This window comes from Mustela nigripes, chromosome 2, assembly GCF_022355385.1.
Source record: "Mustela nigripes isolate SB6536 chromosome 2, MUSNIG.SB6536, whole genome shotgun sequence".
Lineage (NCBI taxonomy): Eukaryota > Metazoa > Chordata > Mammalia > Carnivora > Mustelidae > Mustela > Mustela nigripes.
Genome location: NC_081558.1, coordinates 172121778 through 172129622, shown reverse-complemented (window position 1 = coordinate 172129622; position 7845 = coordinate 172121778). Strand labels below are relative to the sequence as shown.

Genomic DNA, 7845 nt, shown 5'->3' with positions numbered 1-7845 from the left:
AGGCTGGGCCTTCACACACCACTGTCAGGAGAGTTTGGGGCACGTGTCTTAGGCTCTGAAACAATGGCACGGGTCAAAGAGCGCCGGCTGGGCCTTTGTACCTCTCTCAGGGGAGGATGAGGGGTGTGAGTATCTCAGGCTCTGTAGCAGGGCTCGCACGTTCTGCCTTCCAGCATGGCTCCCATCCCCTCACAGGAGCCAGAACCCATGCACTCACAGGTGCGCTGGTGGCTTAGGGACCAAGACCTGGTTTCTCTGCCACACTGTCCCTGGCTCAGCGCCAGGAGAGGCTGTCCTGGGACTGGGGGCTTAAGCCCCTTTCCCTAGCCGCCCCGATTCCCACAATTTCCCCCCCCCATGATCCTTTGCTCTTTTTGAGTGCTTTCATCCAGACTCCAAGTTAATGCTGGTCCCCAGACGCAGGGCACTCTCGGATTGGGGTATTACTTTCCAATCGGTTGACTCTGGTGGCTCCTTCCCCCTTTTGTTTATCTTCTGATATCAATCCGCCATTCCCACTCCACTTTACCTGCCCACTGGTGGCTTCTGCTCCTGTAGAGATCCAGACACATATAATTCTGATCTCAGGCTGATTTCATGGGTGATCGGAGTTCTTTGGTAGGTAATCAGCTCACTTTAGGGTACAGGTTGAAAAGGCGCCTCCTCCTACTTCCCCGCCATCCTGTCCCTCCTGGAACATCTTTTAATGGTCCTGTTGGCTGCTCTGAAATCCTTGGAAAAACACCTACTTAGTTCTTCTGCCTGGTTTTTCAGTTAGATGGGGAGTTTTTTGTTGTTTGTTTGTTTGTTTTTTTAAGTTATGTGAGTTCCTCATATATTTTGGATATTAAACCCTTATCTGATATATGGGTTACACAATTTTTCTCATTATGTGGGCTGTCTTTTCACTTTCTTTATTTTGTTGTGCAGAAGTGTTTGAGTTTGGTGTAGTCCTATTTTTTTTTTTTTTTTTTTTTTTTTTTTGCTTTTGGTACCATGTCCAAGAACATCAATTTAAACCAAACAATGTAAGTTAAAGAGAAATTATATTCATATCTTGAAATAGAATAATAGATTTAAAAGTATTTAGGCTGATAAGAATCAGCAGGGATGACTATCAGAAACATAAAACTAAGTGTGAAAAGGGAAGAAGTAAATCAGAAGGGTATACATTTTAAAACAGAAAACAATACCATATTTTATTATGAATGTATATATATATAAATTGGATGGACACACACCAAACCTTTGATAGTGGCTGCTTTTAGAGTTGAGGAAGAGAAATCAGCCAGGGATCATAGTTTAAGCAAACATTAGCTTTATCTATAGTACCTACTTTGAGAAATTGGAAGACAAATATATTAACATACAGAGTCAAGTAATAAGTTAATTTTTTTAACTTTTTCTATATTTTTAAAGTTTAACCAAATTACTTAATATATTAAACTGAACTTTAGATGTAAACTAATGATATGTAAAATTCTTTTACTTTAAATATATTAGATTTCCAAAATGTATTTATTTAAATTATGTATTTGAAAATATATATATATTCACATTTATGTGTCTATATACACACATGTACATACATATGTTATAATATATGTATTTTGAAATTTATGTATGTATATGTATACATAACCAGAAAATAAAAATAAACATCTTACTGATCAAAAACAGAACCTACCTATCTGCAAAGCACTGGGAAGGGTTTGAGCCAAAGCCCTGTTGGATATAATGTAATTGGAAGCAGGCATTCAGAATGAGGCATCTGGCCCTGCAGGAAACAGGAACAAAATGTGTTCCACACAAAATTATAGGGGACCTGAGTCAGGTTTACTACTTAATGCCAAGGACTAAGGAGGGGTTGCTCTGTTTGGAAGAACAGGCTGAAAATAGCGTTGTTTAAGAGCAGCCTAAGGCTATATCTTAAATAGAATTAAATCTACAGATTGCTATAGTCAGACACAACAACAAAACTGCAAATCATATTGAAATCTTAACCACAAAAAATAATGTCGAAATGCCTTTATAAGATCTAGTTTTTGATAGAGGGCTTGGGAAACCAGGTGGAAGAAACTGCAAACTATTAGAAAGGACTCTTATTTTAAAAAGGCAAAACAAAATTGCAAACATTAGAAGATTATTAGTGTAAAAGAAAGACAACCAAAAAAATCAGTGTGAATTCCAGTCTAGATAAAACAATATTACAGTCTGACTAAAATACATGATTTTGAAAAAAGATGAATTAGGAACTTCTTAAAGAATGAAAAAAAAATGTTTTAATCTCAAATGGAGTGAATTCTATACTGAACACAATCAAAGAGAGAATTAGTAAAATTGTAGATCATACTGAAGAATTTATCCAGAATGCACAATGGAAAGATAAAGAGACTAAAAATATTAAAAGTACCTGGAGGGCTCATTTGGTTAAGCATCCAACTCTTGATTTCATCTTAGTTCTTGAACTCCGGGTTATGAGTTCAGGCCCCATGTTGAGCTCATGCTGGGTGTGAAGCCTACTTAAAAAAAAATTAAAAGTTGTTAAAATATGTGAATGACTTTAGAAGCTTGAACACATGTAGATTGAAAACAGGTTTAATTTGTACCTTTAATTGTAAAGGCAAAATAAAGAAATTCAAAAATTAAGAGTCTTTTTTTTTTTTTTTTTAAAGATTTTATTTATTTATTTGACAGACAGAGATCACAAGTAGGCAGAGAGGCAGGCTGAAAGAGAGAGAGGAAGAAGCAGGCTCCCCGCCGAGCAGAGAGCCCGATGTGGGACTCGATCCCAGGACCCTGGGATCGTGACCTAAGCTGAAGGCAGCGGCTTAACCCACTGAGCCACCCAGGCGCCCCAAAAATTAAGAGTCTTTATTCCTGCTCCTTTCTAACTGTTACTGAATTAAGATATTACATTTGTATATGATTAAGGAAAAAGAAAAAAATAAGCACTAAGAAAATTAAATACACAAGGAAAGCAAAAGTTAAACTACACATTGAGGAACACAGATAATAACAAAATGTACTGATAAACCTAATAAACTAATAATTATAAATTAATACATTATAAAATACATTGATAAATTTAATAAACATAATGATAAATTAATACAGTTTTGGTTTAAAATAAGTTAAAACTTACAACATAAAGAAAAATAAGATCTAGAGGGAGCATGGTATAGTAGGTGGCTAAAGGACAAATAGCTCTTGTCATACTAAGGTAGAAGATACAAATTTTGACTATAGATTTTTTAGAAAACTTTCTAGCTAAATATGAAAGTTTAAAATGTAAAGCTGCCCATTAAAGATTAAAAATATATTTCTTGAAAAGAAAAAAATCAGGGTGAAGAAAAGTTTTCTCAAATATATCAAGCCATTAAATATCACAAAAAGACTTAGTAAAGAAGAAAAAGGTAAACAGAAACAAAAGTAACAAATTTTAAACACAACTGAAAACAAAATTAGATGGAAGAAATTAGTCCAAAATATCAGTAGTAATAAATGTAAAGGAACAATTTTATCTGATAAAACACAGAAGAGACCATACATATACATATGCATATGTATATGCTACTAAATGTGGTATATAATAAACCTACACAGAAAATAAACATATGCTAAAAGATATCTGAGATATTTGTAGACCAAGATAAAGCTGGTCTATCTATAAAACTTTAATGTCAAATAAAATAAAATTAAAGACACGAACATTACTGAAAATTAAGGAAATACTATATTAAAAATCAATCTAACAAGAAAATATAATAATCATAAATATGCTAAATATGTAGCCTAAAATTTTATTAAGCAGTGTCAAAATTAAAGGTGAGTTTTAAAAATCTAAAATCATAATGAGTTATTTTTAAACAACTTTGCCAAAAACTGATATATCAAGCACATATAAAAGTAGAAAACTTACAGAATTTTTGAATGACAAAATATATTTGGTCTAACTTATCACCTAGAAATTCTTCAACCAATTAATAGAGAATATATATGTATTCTTTTCAACACTGATTGTTTTCCAAAATTGACTAAGTCAATACACTAAGTCACAAAAGATGTTTTAATGATCAAAGATCCAATGTTATATAGACTACATTCTCTGCACCCAATTAAAAGAAATTAGTAATCAACAATAAAAAACAAACAAGCAATCCAGAACAAAACAATAGTTTTTAAATCTCTGTGTTTCTGTAATAAGAACTGCAGGCCCAAGTAATTAATTAGCTTAAGGGGAAATCACATTGGAAGTGATAAAATATTTTGACTGGGACAATAAAATCGTCACATATAAAATTTCAGGGTGTTGCTAAAGCAGTACATATAAACTTTAAGCCTTAAAATATATTTATTATAAAATAAGAGTGACTGAAAATAATGATTTAAGTAATCAAATTAAGACATTGAAGGGAAATGGAGTATTTAAAGAAAGTAGAAGGAAAGAAATAATGTAAGAATAGAGAATAAAGAGGTAAAAAACAAAGATGAAAGAAAATTTATAAAACAAAGAATTTGTTACAGAATACACAAATAAAAAATATTAGCCCCGGCCGTAAGCGTCTGAGGTGACAGCCATGGTGAGGAGCCGGCTGGGGACCCCGGGGAGTGTTTTCTCTCTGACTGGGGACCTGATTTGCGCTAGGGTGTTGAATGAGAGCCCTTGTGTTTTGACATAGGTAATGCCTTTCCCCCACTGAGAGAACCAGTCTTCCAGAGGCCCTGCTTGCAATATGGCAAAGCCCGAGCTGCCACCCAGGCCGTCTTGTACCCTGAGGATGGGATTAGAGTGAAATTTTATTCAGCCTATGGATCTGGTCAGAAAGCTTTTGATCTGTTCAAACCAAACTTCAAGTCTACCTGTCAATAGTTTGTGGAGAAGTACATTGAGCTACAGAAACTTGGAGAAACCGATGAAGAGAAGTTATTTGTGGAAACAGGGAAGGCTTTGTTAGCAGCAGGTGTCATTTTGAGAAGAGCAGGAGAAGCAAGGACTCAAAAGGAAGGTAGTCACATTTCCTGGGAATCTGAACCCACAGTGTCAAACCTCAAATGGTACTGGGAAAAAAAAAAAAAAAACAGCCTCTGCAAGAAGTTCCCCAGGACCAGCTTTTGGAGACATCTGAAGAACAGTCAAAAGGTCTCTCACCTCTCTAAAGAACTTGTATTCCATGTATACTGACATCCAGACTGCATTACTAGATGAATGTTGAACTGTTTTTAACAGCTGAACTGTGTAAATGTTTCCTAGTCTCTAAGGCATTATGTTTGCCCCCTTTTAGTTCCTATTTCTAGGTTGTCATAAGCTCAGTTTCATGGTTTGAATGAATTTTATGTTAAGATGGTATTAAATAAAGAATTCCCTGACTGCTTAAAAAAATTAGGAACAATAAAGTGTCCCTGAAACAGAGGAGACATTAATTCTATCATCAGAGAATAATACAAACTTCATAGAACAATATTTTAAAAATTTAATGAAATTGATAAAAAATACATTCTTGTAGAAAAAATAAACTCAACTCAAGAACATAGAGAGAACTTGAAAATAGCTCCACCACTAAGGAAAATAAGCTGTAAATCATCAATCAAAAATCTTTCCAATATCTTATAGAATGAGAGAAAAAATTACAAATCATATATCTAATAATGGCTTAATATCTAGATCCTATAAAATTCTTACAATTCAAGACCAAAAAGACAAGCAACACAACTTTAAATCAACAAAGGACTTGAATAGATATTTCTCTAAAGATCTATAAATGTCCCCCAAAACCACACGAAAAGGTATTCAGCATCATCTGTCACCAAGGAAATGCAAATCAAAATCAGAATGCAGGCGAAGCACCTGGGTGGCTCAATGGGTAAGCCTCTGCCTTCAGCTCAGGTCATGATCACAGGGTCCTGGGATTGAGCCCATATCGGACTCCCAGGGAGCCTGCTTCCCCCGCTCTTTCTCTGCCTGCCTCTCTGCTTGCTTGTGATCTCTCTCTCTCTGTGTCAAATAAATAAATAAAATATATATATATATATATATATATATATATATATATATATATATACATACTATACTATACATCTAAATATATATATATATATATATATATATATATATATATAGTATATGTATATATAAAAGGACCACAATGATATACCAACTTCACACCCACTAGGATGTCTTTAATCAAGAAAATGGAAAATAACAAGTATTAGCAAGGGCAAGGGAAAAATTGGAAACCTCATATACTGCCGGTGGGAATATATAATACAGCTGCTGTGGAGAACAGTTTGGCTGTTCTTCAAATTTAAGCATATAATCACCATATGGCCCAATAATCCCCCTTCTAAGTATATTTTATTTCAAGAGAAATAAAAACATATCCACACAGAAAACTGTACACAAAATTTTATAGCAGCATTATTCATAAGGGTCAAAAGGTAGAAACAACCCAAATGTCTATCAATAAATAGATAAATGGCTAAACAAAATGTAGTATATAAAAACAATGGAATATTATTCAGCCATAAAAATGAATGAAGTAAATTATACAAGTTGGGTCAACCTCAAAAACATTATTCTAAATGGAAGAAGTCAGACACAAAGATCATATATTACACGATTCCCTTTATATAATATATCCAGAATAGGCAAATCAGTCAAGACAGAAGGTATACTAAAGAGGTTATCAGGGGATTGGGGGAGAGAGGAGTGGACAGTGATTACTCAGTATGGATAGGAGATGTTTTTATGAGGTGATGAGTAAGTGTGAAACTAAAAAGAGCTGGTAGTTGTATAAATTTGTGAATACACTTGTGAAATACTATGAAATTGTACCCTAAATACAACTGAATAATATTCTTAACTCCCTGAGCCACCCAGGTGCCCCAAATAATATTTTTAAATGGTTAATTCACGTTATGTGAATTTCACTTCAAAAAAAGTTCTTCCCCAAAGTAACACCAGAACAAGATGAATTTATAAGAGTTAGAAAAACTCCATGAAACAAATAATGCCTTTATAATACAAACTGGCTCTTTGAATGAGAGAAAAATGCCATTTTATTTTGTGAGGCTAGGAAAAGCTAAATAAAAACCTCAAACAGGACAGTACAGGAAAAGAAAAACAGAACAATCTCATTTTTAGTAAATATTAATAGATAAAACATTACTACATTCAATACACCAACTAATGGAAAATCTAAGTCAAACAAGAATGCTTTCAATGGCCCATCAGTCAAGCTGACACAACTCAAGAAAGAAAGATCATGAAGGTTAATCAATAAAAATTATCCAAACAAAAGTACAAATATTAGAAAGAGAGAATTTAAAAAGAAAAAAAAAGAAAATGGACAGAACATCCCGGAGTTGTGATACAAAAAGTCTAAATAAGTATAATTGAAATGTCAGAAACAGACAACAGAAAAGAAAAAGAAATACTTAAAGAGATTTGCTGAAAATTTTCCAAAATTACTGACAGCCACCAAACTGCATATGAAAGAAGCTTAAAATCACCATAGAGAATTTTTAAAAAATAATGATATTACATAATCTTGGCAGGAAATCTTGGAGGAAGTCAGAGAAGACACATTACATATATGATTGCAGCAAAATTACAGAAGACTTCTCATTTAAAAACTAGGAAAGCCAGAAACAATGGAGTGATATTTTTAAAGGCAAAAGAGGAAAACTGTCTATAACGAATTTTATATGCAGAGTAAATATTATCAGAATTACAAACTTCTCCTTAAAGGATCAGGGAAGAGAATGAAACCGCTAACTATAGATTGGGAGAAAATATTTGTAAATCACATATCTTAAAAAGGATTTATATCTAAATTATAAAAT

The 7845-nt window shown here is 33.5% G+C and overlaps 1 pseudogene; it reads left to right on the top strand.

The window, feature by feature from the left end:
* Positions 1 to 4580: 4580 nt before the first annotated feature.
* LOC132010585 (small ribosomal subunit protein mS23-like) lies at positions 4581 to 5160 on the top strand (annotated as a pseudogene).
* Positions 5161 to 7845: the final 2685 nt, after the last annotated feature.